Below are 22998 nucleotides of genomic sequence, written 5' to 3' on the forward strand. Positions count from 1 at the left end.
GTTACAAATAAATGCATAAGGCCAGTTTTAATACCCTACACCTTAGTAGTGTAGGGTAGGGTATAAGAAGGGTGCTAAGCTCTAACCAAATGTTCTACCACCTCTCGTATCTGCTGCAAAAAACTGTCCTAAAGTCATTAGTAATGAAATGACGGGCGAATATGTTGACATGTGTTAGGGGCCCGCTAAAAACAAAAAAACCTAACAGGAAATTTGTTAGCATTACTACAAAAAAAGTTGTTTTTTCGTTTCCTTCTCCCAACGGGAATTTCACGGTTAGCAGAATAAAAACTTTTAAGATTAAATTGCAATTAACTTGGATTTGAGTTTCATGTGCATGTAGGCCTTTGATTTTATTCATGTCCAGACATGCAAATTGAAAACAAACAAAAAAGCAAACTTATTTTTAAGCAAATAAGTACCTAAGCAGATAACATACTACACCAAATAAATTTGATTCGTATGGTCAATGCTAATGTGAGCAATTCAAAACCATAATTGCCATTATCGATTGTGGACTCTTTTTTTCGAGTGTATTATGGCCGGTATTAAAGGCAACTAGCCATCAGTGAATTTAAAAACCTCACATCAAGGTCTTTGGAAAATATCGAACATTTTTATTTCGTTTTTGTGCATATTGTACTTGAGCAGACATTGTGCAATATGCAAAAATTGGGTAGAAATTGAGAATTTCTTCTCTTTTTGAAATTCCAACTACTGTTTCATTTGTGGATGCATTTGTTTGCGGTTTTGTTGGGAAGACATCTGGCTTCTAGCCAAAAATCCCATCAATTCCAAAAAAAAAAAAATGCATATCAAAAATATTTTAGTGTTTAAAATTTGAAAATGTGCGCAGTTCAAGGCTAATCTGTACAAGACCGTTCATAAATTCTAATCACTTGTATTTTTATAGAAGACTTAAAGCACAGATAAAAACAAGTAAAAGGGTGCTAAGTTCGGCCGGGCCGAATCTTATATACCCTCCACCATAGATCGCATTTGTCGAGTTCTTTTCCCGGCATCTCTTCTTAGGCAAAAAAGAATATATGAGAAAAGATTTGCTCTGCTTTTAGAGCGATATCAAGATATGGTCCGGTTTGGACCACAATTATATTATATGTTGGAGACCTGTGTAAAATGTCAGCCAATTCGAATAAGAATTGCGCCCTTTGGGGCTCAAGAAGTAAAATAGAGAGATCGATTTATATGGGAGCTCTATCGGGCTATAGACCGATTCAGACCATAATAAACACGTATGTTGATGGTCATGAGAGAATCCGTCGTACAAAATTTCAGGCAAATCGGATAATAATTACGACCTCTAGAGGCTCAAGAATTCAAGATCCCAGATCGGTTTATATGGCAGCTATATCAGGTTATGGACCGATTTAAACCATACTTGGCACAGTTGTTGTATATTATAACAAAACACGTCGTGCAAAATTTCATTCCAATCGGATAAGAATTGCGCACTCTAGAGGTTCAAGAAGTCAAGACCCAAGATCGGTTTATATGGCAGCTATATCAAAACATAATCCGATTTGAACCATACTTGGCACAGTTATTGGATATCATAACAAAACACGTCGTGCCAAAATTCATTCAAATCAGATAAGAATTGCTTCCTCTAGAGGCTCAAGAAGTAAAGACCCAAGATCGGTTTATATGACAGCTATATCAGGTTATGGACCGATTTGAACCATACTTGGCACAGTTGTTGGATATCATAACAAATATGTCGTGCAAAATTTCATTCCAATAGGGTTAAAATTGCGCACTCTAGAGGCTCAAGAAGTCAAGACCCAAGATCGGTTTATATGGCAGCTATATCAAAACATGGACCGATATGGCCCATTTACAATACCAACCGACCTACACTAATAAGAAGTATTTGTGCAAAATTTCAAGTGGCTAGCTTTACTCCTTCGGAAGTTAGCGTGCTTTCGACAGACAGACGGACGGACATGGCTAGATCGACATAAAATGTCACGACGGTCATGAATATATATACTTTATGGGGTCTCAGACGAATATTTCGAGTAGTTACAAACAAAATGACGAAATTAGTATACCCCCCATCTTATGGTGGAGGGTATAACAAGAGTAAAATACAGGTCTCAAGAGTAATATAGAGAGATCGGTTTATATGGTAGCTATATCAGGCTATGGACTGATTCGGACCATACTTGACACGCATATTGAAGGTCATGGGAGAAGACGTTGTACTACAATAAATTTCGGTCAAATCGGATAATAATTACTCCCTCTGGAGACTCAACAAGTCAAGATCCCAGATCGGTTTAAATGGCAGCTACATCAGGTTATGGACCGATTTCAACCATTCTCAGCACAGTTGTTCGAAGTCATAGTAAAACACCTCATGCAAAATTTCAGGCAAATCGAATAAAAATTGTGCCCTCGAGCGGCTTAAGAAGTCAAGACTCGAGATCGATTTATATGGCAGCTATATCAGGTTATAGACCGATTTCAACCATACTCAGCACAATTGTTGGAAGTCATAATAAAACACCTCATGCAAGATTTTAGTCAAACCGGTGTCCTTTATTGGCTCAAGAAGTCAAGACCCGAGATCTGTTTATATGGCAGCTATATCAGGTTATAGAGCGATTTCAACCATACTCAGCACAATTATTGGAAGTTATAATAAAACACCTCATGCAATATGTCAGCCAAATCGGATAATAATTGCGCCCTCTAATGGCTCAAGAAGTCAAGACCCGAGATCGGTTTATATGGCAGCTGTACCAATACATGGACCGATATAGCCCATTTACAATCCCAACCGACATACACAAATAAGAGGTGCAAATGGAAATTTTGCCCATGAACATTCCACTAAGGAACAGGGGCAAACTTCTCATATATCAATGAGTGCAGTCCGATTCAAGTTTAAGCTCAATGATAAGGGTTCTCCTTTTTATAGCTGAATCCGAACGGCGTGCCGCAGTGTGACACCTCTTTGGAGGGAAGTTTTACATGACATAGTACCTCACAAATGTTGCCAGCATTAGGAGGAGAAAACCACCGCTGAATATGTTTTCTGATGGTCTCGCCAGGTTTCAAACTCAGGCGTTCAGCGTTATAGGCGGACATGCTAACCTCTGGGCCACGGTGGTCTCCAAACACAAATAAGAAGTATTTGTTCAAAATTTCAAGGGGCTGCCTTAACTCCTTCGAAAGTTAGCGTGCTTTCGACAGACGGACGGACATGGCTAGATCGACATAAAACGTCATGACAATCAATAATATATACTTCATGGGATCTTAGACGAATATTTCGAGGAGTTACAAACAGAATGACGAAATTAGTATACCCCCATCCTATGGTAGAGGGTATAAAAACACTTTTTTATTCCCTCAATTATATTTACATGATAATGATAACAAAACAGTTTGCATTGTTATTACTTTTGGCAAAGTTGTTTTCGAACAAACACATTTGTAATTTTTTATGCGCATATAGCCTTTAGAATCATGACTTTGCTTATCAGACGGTCTTGCTATAGTACACTAATAAACTTTGTATACCCATCAGCCCAGTCTTTTACAAAAACGGTTAGAACTGGTAAAAATTCTGTACTGTCGAAACACATGTAAGTACACATCAGTGTAGATATATCAACGTTTAGACATACCAATATGGAATATAAAATGTTGGGTAGGAGGCCACCGTGACGCAGAGGTTAACATGTTCCCCCTGTGACGCCGATCGTCTAGATTCAAAACCCGGCGTGAACATCAAAAATCCCTCTACTAATGCTGGCAAAATATGTAAGGTATGCTGCCATGTAAAAACTTCTGTACCAAGTGGTGTTGCTATGCGGCACGCCATTCGGACTTGGCATAAAAAAGGAGGCCCCTTATCATTAATTAAACTTTAATCGGACTGCACTCATTGATATGAGAGAAGTATCCTTTGTTCCTTAATGGAATTTTCATGGGAAATTTAGTAGTAGTAGTTAATCATATCAGGCTTAAAGTTTTTTGATAAATGTGGGAAAAGAATATTTAAATTCATAGCAAACCAGTAAGGAAGGGCAAAATTCGGGCGGTGCCGACTGTATAATACCCTACACCTACCCTATGAGTACAATGTGGAAACTAAATATATCCAATTCTGAACCAATTTTAATGGATCTCGGCGAGCAAATATGTTCAAACTGTAAAAACTACGGATGACAAAAGGCAACATTATTGCAAATTACTCAAAATCAGATGAACATATATATGGGAGCTATATTTATTGGGTTGCCCAAAGAGTAATTGCGGATTTTTCATATAGTCGGCGTTGACAAATTTTTTCACAGCTTGTGACTCTGTAATTGCATTCTTTCTTCTGCCAGTTATCAGCTGTTACTTTTAGCTTGCTTTAGAAAAAAAGTGTAAAAAAGTATATTTGATTAAAGTTCATTCTAAGCTTTATTAAAAATGCATTTACTTTCTTTTAAAAAATCCGCAACCCAATAATTCTGAACCGATTTCGAGCAAACTTCTCAGATAATGTGGTAGTCGTCGGGGAAAGCGTTGTGCAAATTTTGGCAAGATTGGTCAAACAATGCGCTTGCTGTGGCTCTTGGGGTGAAAATCTGGCGATATACATATATGACAGCTATATCTAAATCTGAACCGATTTCCATGAAATTCACCAGTAATATTGAGGGTCAAGAGAAAATCCCTCCTGCAAAATTTCGACAGGATCGGTTAACAAATGAGCACATTTTAGCAAATTTTCTCAAAACCGGACGAACATATGTATGAGAGCTATACCTTAATCTGAACCGATTTCAGCAAACAGATACTGTTGCAGTCGTCGAGTAAAGCGTTATGCAAAATTTTGCCAAGATGGCTCAATAATTGCGCCTGCTGTGACTCTAGAAGTTAAAATCGGGCGATATATATATATGAGAGCTATATCTAAATCTGAACCAATTTCCATGAAATTCATCAGTAATATTGAGAGTCGTAAAAAAGTCCGCCTGCTGTGACTCTAGAAGTTAAAATCGGGCGATATGTATATATATATATGAGAGCTATATCTAAATCTGAACCGATTTCCACGAAATTCACCAGTAATATTGAGAGTCAAGAGAAAATCCCTCCTGCTAAATTTCGAGAAAATCGGTTAACAAAAAACCATTTTATTGCAATATTACTGCAAATCGGACGAATATATATGTGGGAGCTATATCTAAATCTGAACCGATTTTGACCAAACTCAATGTATATTGTGGTAGTCGTCGAGGAAAGCGTTGTGCAATATTTTGGCAAGATTGGTCAATAAATGTTCTTGCAGTGGCTCTAAGAGTGAAAATCGGGCGATATATATATATATATATATATATATATGAGAGCTATATCTAAATCTGAACCGATTTCCATGAAATTCACCAGTAATATCGAGAGTCGTTAAAAAATCCTTCCTGCCAAATTTCGACAGAATCAGTTAACAAATGACCATTTTATTGCACTATTACTGAAAATCGGACGAACATATATATGGGAGCTATATCCAGATCTGAATTCGTCTCTAGGTCGAAAAACATGCCCATACCAAATTTGAAGATGATCGGATGAAAATTGCGACCTGTAGTTTGTACATAAATTAACATAGACAGACGGACGGACAGACAGATGGACATAGCTAAATCGAATCAGAAAGCGATCCTGAGTCGATGGGTATACTTATCAATGGGTCTATCTCTCTTCCTTTTGGGTCTTACAAAGAAATTCACTAAGTTATAATACCCTGTACCACAGTAGTGGTGGAGGGTATAAAAAGCCTGATCCCTTATATTGCACTTAATATGGTTTTAGTATGAATTTTTCTTACAAAAACCATGTGCCATTTATTGCATTTCTTGACTTTTCAACAAGACCATTTTTTTGCAAATAGAATTCCAGCCACTAAATCAACAACATGTATGTATAACGTAATTCTCACAATACTTCAGATTGTTTTTTTGTTCGTTCAAATTGTTTAGAAATAAACAGTAATTTTTTATTCTGAATCCCTGAATTATGGAAGAGAAAGAAATCTATTGAAAAAATAGTAACGTCAATATCGTGCCTATGGAATACACAAGAGTACTGTGAAGTGCGTTCTTAGCTTGAATGTGAAGGTTGATGCTTGCTGGCTCCGCTATTCCAAGTACTGCGCCATATCATTACCTAGGAACTTGGCATTCTTTGTCCTGTCTGTTCCACAGCTATTGAATAGTCTATAAATGTGCTTAAACTAAAGCTTTTGATGGTTATGAACAATATATTCCCCCCTGGGGGGAAATGAACCTTCAGTCATTGCCAAGGTCAACAGTGGACGTTGAGTGATGAAAACACTTTTGAAATGAGTGTATAGGCTTCCTCACATCTGTACCTATCATATGTGGCAAAATGGCATACGGTTTGATGTTGGTGGAGAGAATTCTTTTCAAAAGCTAGAATGGAGAAGAATTGCGCTTGTGCACAAATATTGCAATACAAAAATTGCAAAGAGTAAAAATGTTTTTAAAGACACCAAAATTTGTTGATTGATGTTTGAAACTCCAGTTACTGCGGTATATTTATACCTTACATCACTACTGTGGTTTTTGGATATTACAACATACTTAACTTAATTCAGTGAAAAATTTTGTCCCAAGTTTAAAGATGCCGAACTTAATTTGTTCATGCCCAATTTAACAATTTTTTAAGAAACCAATTCCATTCGTAAACTATTGTTAATCTGATATTCTAGAAATTTTATATTAAATGATAGTTTTAACAAGTAAAACGGCGTTAAGTTCGGCCGGGCCGAACTTTGGATACCCATCACCTCGGGTGTATATGTAAACCACCTTTCATCAAAATCTGGTGAAAAATGCATACCTTATGCCCCATAGTAGCTATATCGAAATATGTTCTGATTTGGACCAAATACTAATAAGTACAAGTCATTGTTCAATTGTGTATACACTCATCCTTCGGTGGTGGGTATAAAAATCCCTAACTTTGCCTCCCCTTACTATTCAAGGCAAAAATCTTTCAATGAAGTTTAAAATGTCGTTGAAAGTTAGGAAATTGCCTTTGGGATCCGAACAAAGAAGAGGTGGTAAAAGGAGACCTGTCCTTCTCGGGCCTTTTCATGACGTAGTGCGAATTTCTGGTCTGTAGTGGATTTACCAGATCTAAAGCCACATTGATAGGGCCCAATTATTTCATTGACACAAAACGCTCGATAGTATCTTGTAAGAGATGTAGAGGAGACTTATTCCTCAGAAGTTGGCACATTCCTCCCTGCTTGTGTACGAGAAATAGTAAGCTGAGGTTGCATTTATGGGTTATACAATACATTCTTCTAGCCAGATCGCGCAGACGAGCTGAAGCATATTCCTTATCAGCGTGTCACCTCTGATCATAAATAGTACATCGACATATATCTTGATATAGCCCCCATATAGGGATATAGCTCCTATATAAACCGATCTCCAGATTTGACTTCTTGAGCCCCAGGAAGCCGCAATTTATGTCCGATTTGGCTTAAATTTTGCACCTTGTGTTTTGTTATGACTGTTAACAACCGTGCCAAGTACGGTCCGAATCGGTCTATAACCTGATGTAGCTGTCATATAAACTGATTTCTCGATTTGACTTCGTGAGTCCTTACAAGCCTTAATTTTTTCGGATTTTGCTGAAATTTTGCATATATGGCTGAAAGTTTCTCCGATCGCTCAATTTAAGGTCTTAGGCCTATAAAAGCCACAATTATTAACCGATTTTGCAGAAATTTGGGACAGTGAGCTGTGTTAGGCCCATGTCGGTTCTGATTTGGATATAGCTGTCATATAAACCGATCTCCCGATTTAAGGTCTTAGACCCATAAAAGGTGCATTTACTCTTCGATTTCCCTGAAATTTGGGACAGTGCGTTGTGTTATGCCCTTCGACATTTTTTTATACCCACCTCCAAAGAATGGAAGTATACGAAATATTCGTTTAAGGCCCTACAAAGTATTGGGTTGCCCAAAAAGTAATTGTCGGTAATAAAGAAGTAATATTGTCGGCGTTGACAAATTTTTTCAACGGCTTGTGACTCTGTAATTGCATTCTTTCTTCTGTCAGTTATCAGCTGTTACTTTTAGCTTGCTTTAGAAAAAAAGTGCGCGAAATTTTGTTAACATTTGTTTGTTTGGCGTCAATTTTAATATGGGTACCACATGTATTGAAAGAAATTCATTTAACAAACCGAATCAACGCTTGTGATATGCACCTTAAACGCAATGAATTCGATCCGTTTTTAAAAGGAATCATAACTGGAGATGAAAAGTGGATTGTTTACAACAACGTTAGTCGAAAACGATCATGGTCCAAGCATGGTGAACCAGCTCAAACCACTTCAAAGGCTGATATCCACCAAAAGAAGGTTATGCTGTCTGTTTGGTGGGATTGGAAGGGTGTGGTATATTTTGAGCTGCTTCAAAGGAACCAAACGATTAATTCGGATGTTTACTGTCAACAATTGGACAAATTGAATACAGCCATCAAGGAGAAGCGACCAGAATTGGTCAATCGTAAAGGTGTCATATTCCACCAGGACAACGCTAGACCGCACACATCTTTGGTCACTCACCAAAAACTGAGTGAGCTTGGCTGGGAACTTTTGATGCATCCACCATATAGCCCTGACCTTGCACCATCAGACTATCATTTATTTCGATCTTTGCAGAACTCCTTAAATGGTGAAACTTTCGGCAATGATGAGGCTATAAAATCGCACTAGGTTCAGTTTTTTGCAGATAAAGGCCAGAAGTTCTATGAGCGTGGAATACTAAATTTGCCAGGAAGATGGCAAAAGGTTATCGAACAAAATGGCAATTATATATTTGATTAAAGTTCATTCTAAGTTTTATTAAAAATGCATTTACTTTCCTTTAAAATATCCGCAATTACTTTTTGGGCAACCATATATGCTTTTTGGGTTCGTAGACGAATATTTCGAGTAGTTACAAACGGAATGACGAAATTAGTATACCCCCATCCTATGGTGGAAGGTATAATAGGGAGATCTACAAGATCACAATTAGAAAATAGGGAGATCATTACAAAAGCTTAGCAAACGAAACCAATTTTTTTTTGCCTATTAGTACGGGATTCTTTATGCTAAAGCCTCTAGGCAGATTGACCGATAGATATCTGGGGCCGATGAATTTCTAGATATCGCTTGTCTTGACAACTGCACGAAACAGCTCGTCATTTACCAGTCGGCTATGTAGAAGACTTTCGCACCAGTGCCATTCATATTCATTCTACAATAGGCCCAGCCCTCAAGAAATTGGGGACAGCAGGTACTTTATGGATGAGATGCTCTCCCAGGATTTGTTGGCCATTTCCAAATAGGGTCGAATGAACAGAGTATATTTTAACGCACAGAAGAAGCAGTGCTGTTTCTTGTCTCATAGGCGATTCACTGACTCACTACAATCGTCATTATCTATGGACGGTATAGACATTGAGCAGTCAGATTCTCTTGATGTTCGGGGCATGAAGATACAGTGAGATGTCCGTTGGTTAAAACATGTATTCGAAGTGTCAAAAGAAGCATTCAAGTGTTTGGCCTTTCTTAAGCGGTGCAAGAAGTATTTCACCTATTCTGATCTTCTTAATATCTTTACTACTTACATCAGGCCTAAGATGGAGTATAACTCTCAGGTATGGGCAGAAGCTCTAAAGTCATCCTTGGAACTGCTTGCTTGGGTTCAGTGGAGCGCGATAGTGATGATTGTGGCAGTAGGGTATCCAACTCTATTGCTTCTCTTGAACATCGTCGGAATGTGGGTAGTGTTGTACAGTTCTATTGTTACTATCATAGTGTATGTTCCGGGGATATCCGTCTTCTTATTCCTGAAGTTAGGATGTTTACCAGCAATACGAAACTTGCCAGGATCTCACACTCATTTGTAATTGATTGGCCAGTTGAACGGACCATGCATTATTGAGAAAATTCATTTTTCGCCCGAACCATTCGTCTGTGGGATCCACTTCCTTTCTCATCAACATTGACGTTCCGAAATTTAAAAGGAATATCAATAAACACTACATCCTCTTTCCCCCTCCAATCTTTATCTTTCCTCATTGCCAACGCAATACACTGCATTTGTGTGGGTCATCCTCTGAGTTTTGATTACGAGAAAAAAATACTACCGCAGAAAGTTTATTAATAACTTACTTGCTAAAAGATGCATTACTGCAATCTGTAGATCAGTAGAGGGACACCTTAAGGAAGTGCACTATCTCTTCTACTTTAGAATATAACAATTAACATTTTATTTATCGTCTAATGAAAGAATTGGCGATTGTGTAGTAGCCTATGATGATGACGTGGCTATTGCGGTAAGGGGAAGTTTCCGGGAACTCTTCAGGAAGCTCTAGGTACAGTGGCGTCTAAAATGGATATAAAATACCCACAGTGGCTTTTGACCCCTTACAAGGAAGGAATGCATTTACTGACAACAGAACAGATCTGGATGTTTTGCTGAGCATGTAATTGAATATTTAATCCAACATTGAGCAGCCGTTATAAGAGCGACATTATGTGATACATTGAATTGAATGCTATACTTAATACCTCTGAATATTGTGGACAGATATAATGGTGCCACTGCTGCTGTAAGGCTAAGGGAAAGCTTTCTTATCCTATTAGGTCAAGCTACAACAATGGACACTGTGTTATCATCGACATTATGTCCCATATGCCAGGAAGTGTGGTTTACACATTGTTCGATATTTGCTAAAAATTGCTGTACTCTACGAGCATATCTGCTGTAGCTGATTAGACTACAATATCCCTCGAAATCAAAGATATGGTTCAACAAGATGCCCATGCCGGCTTTGGGGTATAGTCTAAAAAACTAGGACTGGTGAAACCATTCTCCAATCATTGTCAATCGGAAAAACTGATGATGATTAATGTATAATTTTAGACGCAAGTATCTTCTTAGACACCCAGGCAACAATTGAATATGTGGAGAACGTATTTCTAAATTCAAAAGCCAATCTCTTAACGATATGGCTGAACAGTTTAAAATTCACCTGTTCTGGGTGGTGACGTTGCACAAGTATGCACCAGTGGTCATTGCCATTATCATAAACAGGGGTTATTGAAAATATGGACAACGTGCGGGGATGATTTTTTGAACGCACGTTGTCAATTTCAAGCACCGACCGTAATGTACAAAATACGTTTGTATACTAACCTTAAGTTTAAATGGCAGTTTAAAACATTGGCATGAACAGAGGCGTCCGTACTGCATTGTGGTATGCCGTTTGTAATCACACAATCATTTGATGGATAGAACACAAGTTCGCTTCTCAGCAGCACACAAAAAGCTTTTTTCAAGCTTAAAAATAACTGTGCCCTAGACCATATCATAAGGTGAAAGGCTGTGTAAAATTCAAACGTTTCGTTCACAAAAAGAACTATTGTTAACTTATAAACATTTGTGTCTGATTCACTTTTATGAAACAATGGAGACAAAACTGACAACGCCGTGATTGATTTTTACTATGGGTGTATGTAAAACTTGAATTGGATTCCATACTTTTTTAATAAGAGAGAAGTATCCCTTATGGTTCATAAAGAAATATGGGAGGACAAATTTGCGAAAAGATATGCATTTGTAGTCATATCGTACGTTCATGTATGGTGTTGTCTATGGGCCAGAGCGGAACATGTTTAGATATAGTTCTCCTATATACCAGCCTTCGGATTTGCCTTCTTTAGTCCTTAGATGGCACATTCTTTGTCGATTAAGATGAAATTTTTAACTTTGAGTTATGTTATGATTTTCAGCTTCAAACCCAAGTGTGCTCTGATTCGGTTTATAGGCTAATGTGGCTCCCATATAAAGACACTTTTGTCCTCTACCTCTGCAAAACAACGAATTTGTGCTTAAAGTGAAATGCATATCTTCACTTCACACTGTGAACGACGCTATTCAGTTTGGTATTTATGGTACAACATTTTATGGATGTAAGGATAGTTTTCAAACTATTGCTACTACAAGTTGTCCTTCAAGAAGGTCAGTTTAAGGTTAGTTCTTTACCCATAAAATTTTAGTTTATTTTTACAGCTCCATGCAAATACTCATAAATTTGCTAATTGTTATTTCTGAATGTATGGTCTTTCTTAATGTAGAAATAAATATGTATGCTTATCTATTTGTAGTTAAGTCCACAACATTAAAAATCTATAAAAGTTTTCTTTATTTTAAATTTTCATGAGGCGTCTCTTCCTCTGCACCTTCTCCCTGCAGGTGGTAAAAGCAAATATTACAAAAAACAGAAATATGCAAAAAAAAGCTAAAATGCAGCGCATACAAACTAATAAATTGGATGAGATGATTGTGCACACAATAGGCGTGTTTTATGCAATTGTTATTCTTACAAATGAATAATATGTTTTAGTTGGAAGATTTCAAAGTTTCTAATATTAATGTAAATAGCCGACGGTCATTAAATCTCTGCACGTATTTATCAAATTCAAGAATATCGTCGGATGTTGGCAATTTTTCATCAGATGTGCCAGGCCACGGAGATATTCAAAGGATTGTAGAGCAGACAATCTTTCAAAACTAATAACCCCTTACACAGATAGAAATAAGTAAAGACGGGCTAAGTCGAACAAAACCGACTTTTTGATACCCTGTTCCCCTCAGTCGTCGGAATTAAAACTTCTTTAAATGTGAAATTGAAAATATCGACCGAATTCCTTTCAGTGAAAGTCATTGAGGAAACGCTGTCCTAAATTTTGAAAAAGCCGGTCGATAAATGCGCTTTCAAAGCTATGTCTAAATCTGAACCAATTAAAATGAAATTCACCAGTTCTCCGAAGAATCATGAGAGAAATCTTTTACATTATTACAGTACTAGTGAAAATCGTTCGAAAATATATAAAAGAGCTATCTCTGCACCGATTTAAATCAAAATCGCCGAACATAGTAATGCATAAAAGACGATATTGTGCAAAATGTTGAGCAAATCTGTTTAGAAATACGCTGGTAAAGGCTCTAAAAGTGAAAATCGGATGCTACATATGTATGGGAGCTATATCAATTCTGAACCGATTTCTATGAAGTTTAACAGCAATGCCGTGAGTCATAAGTGAATCTTTAGTGACAAATTTCATGGGAACCGGTTCGCAAATGACCACATAGTTGAAATATTAGTTCAAATCGGACGAACATATGTATGGGAGCCATATCGAAATCTGAACCGATTTCTTTCGATTTCAATAGCCTTCGTCTTTAGAACAAAAAGATGCCTGTGCCAAATTTGAATATGATCGAATGAAAATTTCGACTTGCAGTTTGTACACAAATTAACATGGACACACAGACATACGGATATAGCTAAATCGAATCAGATTTGAAATGACTGTGAATCGATTCGTATACTTATCAATGGGAGTATATCTCTTCCTTATGGCTGTTACCATAGTAGTGTTGTAGGGTATAAAAAAGGCAGTTCTTCATCAATACCTACAGGTATTCGTTTAGAATTGAATAATGTAATACAATACTAAACGGTATAACACCAAAAATGCCAAGATTTTTTATATATGTACCTAGTTAGACCAAACCGGTCAAAATAACCGGGATGACTTTTAAGTGTAAAATTTAAATATTGAAACATTTTTTTTATTATGCTTCTTTATCATAGCTGAATACATTTCGGTAAAAAAATATAGATTTTCAAAAAAAAAAAACTATAAAGAATCCTATATACAACAAGTAAAAAGGCGTTAAGTTCGGCAGAGCCGATCTTTGGATACCCACCACCTCGGGTATATATCTTAACCACCTTTCGTCAAAATCCGGTGAAAAATGCACACCTTATGAACCAAAGCAGCTATATCGAAATTTGTTCCGCTTTGGACCAAATACTAATAATTACAAGTCATTGTTCAATTGTATATAACAAAATATTGATATTTTTAGTAGCTATATCTAAAACAAGTAAAAGCGTGCTAAGTTCGGCCGGCCCGAATCTTATATACCCTCCACCATGGATCGCATTTGTCGAGTTCTTTTCCCGGCATCTCTTCTTAGGCAAAAAAGGATATAAGAAAAGAGTCGATCTGCTATTAAAACGATATCAAGATATGGTCCGGTTCGGACCACTATTAAATTATATGTTGGAGACCTGTGTAAAATTTCAGCCAATTCGTATAAGAATTGGGCCCATTGGGGCTCACGAAGTAAAATAGAGAGAACGATTTATATGGGATCTGTATCGGGCTATAGACCGATTCAGACCATAATAAACACGTTTGTTGATGGTCATGAGAGGATCCGTCGTACAAAATTTCAGGCAAATCGGATAATAATTGCGACCTCTAGAGGTCAAGAAGTCAAGATCCCAGATCGGTTTATATGGCAGCTATATCAGGTTATGAACCGATTTGAAACTTATTTGACACAGTTGTTGAAAGTAAAAATAAAATACGTCATGCAAAATTTCAGCCAAATCGGATAGGAATTGCGCCCTCTAAAAGCTCAAGAAGTCAAATCTCCAGATCTGTTTATATGACAGCTATATCAGGTTATGGACCGATTTCAACCATTATTGGCAAAGTTGTTGGATATCATGACAAAACACATCGTGCGAAATTTCATTCCAATCGGATAAGAATTGCGCACTCTAGAGGCTCAAGAAGTCAAGACCCAAGATCGGTTTATATGGCAGCTATATCAGGTTATAGACCGATTGGAACCATACTTGGCACAGTTGTTGGATATTATAACAAAACACGTCGTGCAAAATTTCATTCCAATCGAACAAGAATTGCTTCCTCTAGAGGCTCAAGAAATCAAGACCCAAGATCGGTTTATATGGCAGCTATATTAGGTTATGGACCGATTTGAACCACATTTAGCACAGTTATTGGACATGAAAACAAAACACTTCATGCTAAATTTCAGGCAAATCGGGTGAGAATTGCGCCATCTATTGACTTAAGAAGTCAAGATCCATTATGGGTTGATATGGCAGCTATATCAAAACATGGACCATATGGCCCAGTTACAACCCCCACCGACCTACACTAATAAGAAGTATTCGTGCAAAATTTCAAGCAGCTAGCTTTACTCCTTCGAAAGTTAGAGTGCTTTCTACAGTCAGACGAACGGAAGGACGTAAAAGTAGGTCAATTGTCAGTTGGTCCTTCTAGTGTTAAAAGCTATGCATTATAGGTACTATACGGTATTGATTTTATAAAAAAATGTTAATTGCTCAGTAAACTTGTTATTACATTAATTAAATACGTTTTTTGCTTATATTGCGTAAAGAATTAAAGATTTAAATTTTAAAACGAATGATTGATGGATGGATCAAAGCTAGAGAACTGATCAGGTCTGTTGCCTGGCCAAGGTTCTGCAGGCGGAAATCCGCGTGATCAGAGAATGCGTGAGGTGGCACGGTATTAATGCGAGCTAATCGATTGTGAATATATTCCATTAGGCTATAAGAACCAGGACGGTAAGGCCACGAACGGTGATGTAAACGGGAGATCAATGACTTATTTAAGCCATATAGGGGTATGGGCGACCGAGAGGGCAGACGACTTGGCTGCATTGGACTGTCATCAAAAGCAGGGTGATCCAGCCTGAATTTTTTAAGCCAATTCTTGGTTTTCGCATCTAATAGGCTCCAGTATTTACGTGCGGATATGATAGAAACCGACGTTGCACCAATAGTGGCATTATCATAAATAGGCGTTGTAAATACAGACCGTTGTGAACATACAAATTTGCATCTTCTTTTCCAACGTTACCTAACATTTCTATCAATTGAAACAGAGATTTAGTGCGCATGACCATAATTGTTAACAAGCGTGTGTGCTTCGCTAGACCCTAAAATGACTTTTTAAAAACAAATTGTTTTTCTAAATATTTTGAAGCTTGCTCCCTGATGATCAAGACATTCAGGGTAAGAGTACCATTTCAGATCCACAATAATTGAATTGTGTACAACAATTTCAGAAAAATTCACAGGTCCTTCCAGTATCAACCCAAATTTGACGACGAACCCGTTTTATTGGTGTCATATTTTTCCCGAAGAGTGTATATGTTCGCTTGGGGTCTTTTCTTGAAATGGACAGATTTGAGATTTTCCGGGTCGATCACCAGACACATGTTCTAAAATTGGATATCACTTCACATCACTACTCTAAAAATCTTTCATTATATCCGCCACCACTAATTTTGTCACTCTATTTGTAACACATCGAAATATTGATCTGTATATGTTCGTGACCGTCTTGACTTTCTAAGCCGAATTAGCTATTTCCGTCCATCTGTTTGTCTGACGAAAACATGCTATCTTCCGAAGGAATAAAGCTAGGCGCTTGGGATTTTGCACAAATACTTCCAATTAGTGTAAGTCGGTTGGGTCATGGTCATGTTTTGATATAGCTGCCATATTAACCGATCTTGGATCTTGATTTATTGAGCCTCTAGACGGCGCAATTCTTATCCGATTCGGTTGACATTATTGATTAAGTCTTTTGTTTTGACTTCCAAAACTGTGTTAAGAATTGTCCAAATCGGATCATAACCTGATATAGTGTCCATATAAGCCGATCTCTAAATTTTGCTTCTTGATTCTTATCCGATTTTCCACAATGACTTTTACTATGGTCTCCAACTTCCAAACCAAGTATGGTCCAAAACTGTCCATAGCCTGATGTAGCTCATCATTGCTTGCCTATAAAGAGATACCGGACAAATGCGAAATGGAGGGTATGTAAGAACTTCGGACGTTTTTATTTGTTTGACACTCATATTTTCCTAATTGTGTTACATATTAATTTGGGGATTTTGTGGGCAGGACGCTTTCCCGGGATATTTAACCCCATAGTTATACACCAGTTTCATGTTTTTGGGGTACCATAAGGGTAAAAGATTTGGAGGTTTTGAAATTTGACGTAAGGGGGAGCGTCCGCCCCTCCGGATTTCAAAAAATAAAATACCCTCTTTTCGACGAAGGGTCAAACTCTAATATCTACAGGTTTACCAATCAGAGTGATACATTTGTTCTAGCCAACGACAGATAGGCGGTCGTCCTCTTCATGCTAAGATTATGTCACAAAATCTTTAAACGTTCACAGCCCCTAATTTGTGACCATCTATCATCCGTTACCATTAGAGTAAGAGTTCTCGCCCATTCCAAAATTTTGGATTTACATTTCCGGTCCGGCAAATTATTCAGGTATTTTAAGCTTTTAGTAAAGTGAACAATCTACATATGCATCTCTCACGGAGATATAAAATTAAATACAAGATTTGGCTTGAGCCTTTATATCGCGGTCGGCGGTATGAAATAAGGCCCCAATGCAATAAGACCTAAACTCAAAATGAAATATAAACGCAAAAAAGGGGGCTTTACTTAATAATGAAATTATACCCCAAAAGTAAAATTGAAATAAGGCAAACTAAAATAAAAAAGGGCCCCAAAATTTGATGCATTATTTTATATGAAAGAAAATCCCAGCTTCAAAATGAAATAACGACCCAATAAGCGCGATTGATTTATAACCGGTAAATCTTTCGAAATTCTCTCTCTCTCTCTACTGTTTTATTTTAGATGTTTGTAAAGCGAAATAAAGCCGCCAAAATTAAGTTTTGGTCATTTTTATACCCTCCACCATAGGATGGGGGGTATACTAATTTCGTCATTCTGTTTGTAACTACTCGAAATATTCGTCTGAGACCCCATAAAGTATATATATTCTTGATCGTCGCGACATTTTATGTCGATTTGGCCATGTCCGTCCGTCTGTCCGTCCGTATGTCTGTCGAAAGCACGCTAACTTCCGAAGGAGTAAAGCTAGCCGCTTGAAATTTTGCACAAATACTTCTTATTAATGTAGGTCGGTTGGTATTGTAAATGGGCCATATCGGTCCATGTTTTGATATAGCTGCCATATAAACCGATCTTGGGTCTTGACTTCTGAGCCTCTAGAGTGCGCAATTCTTATCCGATTGGCATGAAATTTTGCACGCCGCTTTTTGTTATTATATCCAAGAACTGTGCAAAGTATGGTTCAAATCGGTCCATAACCTGATATTGCTGCCATATAAACCGATCTGGGGTCTTGACTTCTTGAGCCTCTAGAGTACGCAGTTCTTATCCGATTGGAATGAAATTTTGCACGACGTGTTTTGTTATCATATCCAATAACTGTGTCAAGTATGGTTTAAATCGGTCCATAACCTGATATAGCTGCCATATAAACCGATCTGGGGTCTTGACTTCTTGAGCCTCTAGAGTGCGCAGTTCTTATCCGATTGGAATGAAATTTTGCACGACGTGTTTTGTTATCATATCCAACAACTGTGTCAAGTTTGGTTCAAATCGGTTCATAACCTGATATAGCTGCATTTTATACTCTGATCTTGGGTCTTGACTTCTTGAGCCTCTAGAGTGCGCAATTCTTATCCGATTGGAATGAAATTGCGCACGACGTGTTTTGTTATGATATTCAACAACTGTGTCAAGTATGGTTCAAATCGGTCCATAACCTGATAGCTGCCTTATAAACCGATCTTGGGTCTTGACTTCTTGAGCCTCTAGTGTGCGCAATTCTTATCCGATTAGAATGAAATTTTGCACCACGTATTTGGTTATGATATCCAACAACTGTGCCAAGTATGGTTCAAATCGGTTCATAACCTGATATAGCTGCCATATAAACCGATCTGGGACCTTGACTTCTTGAGCCTTTAGAGGTCGCCATTATTATCCCATTTGCCTGAAATTTAGTACGACGGATCCTCTCATGACCATCAACATATTATGGTCTGAATCGGTCTATAGCCCGATACAGCTCCCATATAAATCTATCTCTCTATTTTACTTCTGAGCCCCCAAACGGCGCAATTCTTATTCGAATTGGTTGTCATTTTATACAGGTCTCAAACATATAATTTAATTGTGGTCTAAACCGGATCATATCTTAATACCGCTCTAATAGCAGAGCGAATCTTTTCTTATATCATTTTTTGTCTAAGAAGAGATGACGGGAAAAGAACTCGACAAATGCGCTCCATGGTGGAGGGTATATAAGATTCGGCCCGGCCGAACTAAGCACGCTTTTACTTGTTAAATCATGGGTCTAATTGCAAGCCCTAATTTGTATACCCTCCACCAAAGAATGGGGTATACTAATTTCGTCATTCTGTTTGTAACACCTCGAAATATGCGTGTATGATCGCATAAAGTGTATATATTCTTGATCGTCATGACATTTTAAGTCGATCTAGCCATTTCCGTCCATCCATCCGTCTGTCTGTCGAAAGCACACTGACATTCGGTTGGGATTGTAAATGGGCCAAATCGGTCTATATTTTGATATAGCTGCAATATAAACCGATGTTGGGTTTTGACTTCTTCAGCTTTTAGAGCTTACCCGATTTTGCTGTAATTTTGCACGTAGTGTTTTGGTATCACTTTCAACAACTGTGCTAAGTATGGCTTAAATCGGTTCATAACCTGGTATAGCTGCCATATAAATCTGTCTTGCATCTTGACTTCTTGGACCACTAGAGGGCGCAATTCTCCTCCTATGTGGCTGAAATTTTGCATGACGTGTTTTGTTATGACTTCCAACATTTGTGCTATGTATGGCGCAAATCGGTACATAAACTAATATAGCTGCCATATAAACCCATCTGGGATCTTGACTTCTTGAGACTCTAGAGGGCGCACTTCTCATTCGATTTGACCTTAAAAATACTTGTCAAATATGGTCTGATTCGATATATAGCTTGATACAGCTTCCCTATTAACCGATCTCCCGATTTTACTTCTTGAGCCTCTACAAGGCGAAATTATTTTCCGAATGGACTGAAATATTAGACAATGACTTCTACAATGTTCAGCATTCAATTCATTTATGGTCCGAATGAAAAAATAAACTGTTATTTCTCCAATAGCATAACAGTTCTTATGCATTATTCTTTGTTTGCCTCAAACTAGATACCGCTCAAAGAACTCGACAAATGCGATCCATGGTGGAGGGTATATAAGATTCGGCCCGGCTTTACTTGTTAAAATTAAATAAAGACGCAAAAAACGAAATATAACCCCGGGATAGCCATAGAAACTCGTGATGGTTTCGACGATCTTGCAGGGCTAGTTTACTGTAATGTTCGAACAATATATGACTTGTTTAAGCTGCTATCACACTATATATTTTTGTCTTATCATTTCAAAATTTGCATTTCTAAAAGCTGCACACATGGTGTGGTACGAATGAAACTAACATATGGCAATCAAATTTCAAAATAACATATGTTATTTTTTCGATTAGAGCGTGCTCCATTTCTTTTGACAAAAACATAATGAAATTAGCTGTTTTTGTTATCAGTCGGATGAAAGCAACCCAATATTTAATTGTTTTCGTAAGTTTATGATTTAATCAGCTTTCTAATAACTTGGTACGCGTTAAAAAGAAAGGTTTGTTAAAATATTTTGGTTATCTTTTACGAAAATAACATATAGTACAAGTGTGATTGTACAAAATAATGAATCGTATGTAAATTGATTATTTTGACAAAGGTACATAATGCATAACATATGGATGGAAAAAGTGACATATAATTAGACAAAAACTTATAGTATAATAGCAGTTCTAATTGTCATTAATAGCTGTGTTCGGGAACTCAGAAATTTGTGCAAATTTGCACAAATTATTACTGCAAGTCGTTTGCGTACTTTATTTGCCAGCAGCAGAGAGCGCGAGAGAGAGCAAATATTGACAGTTCGAAAATAGAGAACCAGCAAATTTCTACTGGGACGTTTTTGCCAGCAGAAATTTGCAACTTTGAACAGTTGTTTTGTAAAGGTCAGCTGTTTTATGAAAAGCTAACCTGAAAATGGATCAAAAAGGCAGAGATAAGGAAAAAATAAAATTATTGTTTCTTGGTTATTATTAAGTTTGTCTCATTTTTATATTCTTTTAATGAAGATTCAAGACAGCAGCTAGTGTTCAGGTGCAGAAAACTTGCCAAATGAAGTTGAAATTTTACCTCAAGTCGGTTGGTCTACATTAAAGCTATTACTGACTTCGACTTTTCGGCTGAACAACTGTCAAAACGCATTATAAAAAAATGGTGACGAACAAAATACGAACACATTTTGTAGAAATGACAATGAGTTCTATAAGCACAATAGTAGCGATATGTCGCGCTCCAATAGAAATTTCACTTCAATAAATTTCCAATGTAATTAAATGCTCACGAAATGGGCACCAATCAACCCTGTTTCAATTATGTTGTCTTTGTTGTGTGTTGTTATTTGACTTTTGTTTGTGTTCTGGCAATGAACAGAGTCCATCGAATTTCGCAATAATTTAATAGGTATTTTCGCTGCGAATAAAATCAGTACTAGGCTTTAGAAGTTAAGTGCAAAATTTGCAGAATGATTTGGAAAATGTTGAAAATTATTTGGAAAATCTTGGCGCCACGGATGACATTTGTAGCGTGTTGCACGGTAAATTGTGATGGCTATCCGGCAGGGAGATCTCGGATACGACGATTAGGGTCAATAAATTGACGTTTATCTAAGGATAATACCTCACAAATATCGTCTTTCTGTTTGCCAATTTATACTGGAAAAGTACGCGAACAGACCTAGTGTGCGCCATGTGACCGTGTGATGCTGCAACAATTGCGATATATCTAGCAATATCGAAATAAATCATCATTAAAATAAAAACACGCCTTATGTTGCTCTACTCGCAGAGAATGGCGTTCGCGAAGAGTATTGTAATTAGACAAGTAATCATAACAAGAGAGCAATGACCTTCCGCAAAACACTTTTAATTTTTCACAATAAAATATAATCTAATTAGTTAAATGTAGGTGACCAAATGCCAAGCACAAGAGAAAATAAAATCCGCATTTTTATAAAACAAGAATCATTGGTGTATATGTATGCTTACCTTGGTTTATAGAACGAACCGGCGAGAATAGAAGATCTCATTTATGCTAATTTGCTCATGCTCTACTTTGTTGTTGTCTTCATATCAATAATCGACGCTAGTATCGATAACGGTGTCAAAACTTCCACGTTCTGTTGCTGACGTCACATGAAGCTATTGTTGATGTGATTTTGTGAACTACTGTTTTGGGAGAAGTAGATAAGGAATTTTAAATGTTTTCAATGACGGTAATCTCTATAAGACTTTTTAAATGATAATTTTTTAATGCATTTTTTTCTAATACTTTATATAAATTTGTTTTGTAAGTAACCTAACAAACAAGGCCAGTTAATTTTGGGACTTTTATGTCGTTTACAAACACAGCATCTGCACACTTTGGACATACACACACTAACACACTTGTGTCTTCAAAAATTCCCACCCCAATGTTGTTGCTTTTCATATGCCTTTTTTTTTTGTTTTGTATCAAACATTGTATTTACACTGCGCAAACATACATACATACATGCGCACGGCAAACATAAACAAAAATAAAATTTTGTTGTTATTTTTTTATTTATTCTTTACGTATAAATCGCACAAACACAAAGAAGAAGAAACACATCATAAGCAATTGGAATATTTCCTTGCAATTGTATCGATGACCGTTGGTTCATTCGTTAAAAATCACCTCGCCCGCTTGCAGCAGTTTGAATTTCACGACTAAAACTCACAATGGCTTGCTCATTACTTTGATTTGTTGGCCGTGTTTTCGGGGTTTCCTCGTTTTGTTTTGGCTCCATCGTTTCGTTGATTCGTTCTTCGGTTTAGATTGTCGTTGGTTGGTGTTCTCTCACTGGTGACTTTTTTGTAAACAATGTTGAGTGCAACATGTTTCAAGAGGAGTATAAACGATGTTGCTAGCGTTGGTGAAAAACTTATTGGGGGTGAATGTTGCTATGCAAAGATGTACTGTTGCAATAAGGTAACTATTGCATACAGTGTTTGGTGGATGTATACAAT

The 22998-nt window shown here is 37.2% G+C and overlaps 1 protein-coding gene across 2 annotated transcripts in view; it reads right to left on the reverse strand.

Annotated features, from left to right (window-relative positions):
* LOC106080698 (putative phosphatidate phosphatase) overlaps window positions 1-22684 on the reverse strand; it is a 234762-nt gene extending 212078 nt beyond the window's left edge. Inside the window, exon 1 of one of the 2 annotated variants that reach the window (XM_059368511.1) lies at window positions 21997-22680. The gene's annotated coding sequence lies outside the window, so the exon portion shown is untranslated. Of the gene's footprint in view, window positions 1-21996 lie in introns of both variants that reach the window. The other variant, XM_059368512.1, reaches the window with a different exon arrangement.
* Between the last annotated feature and the right edge of the window lie 314 nt (window positions 22685-22998).

This window comes from Stomoxys calcitrans, chromosome 5 (genome assembly GCF_963082655.1).
Source record: "Stomoxys calcitrans chromosome 5, idStoCalc2.1, whole genome shotgun sequence".
Lineage (NCBI taxonomy): Eukaryota > Metazoa > Arthropoda > Insecta > Diptera > Muscidae > Stomoxys > Stomoxys calcitrans.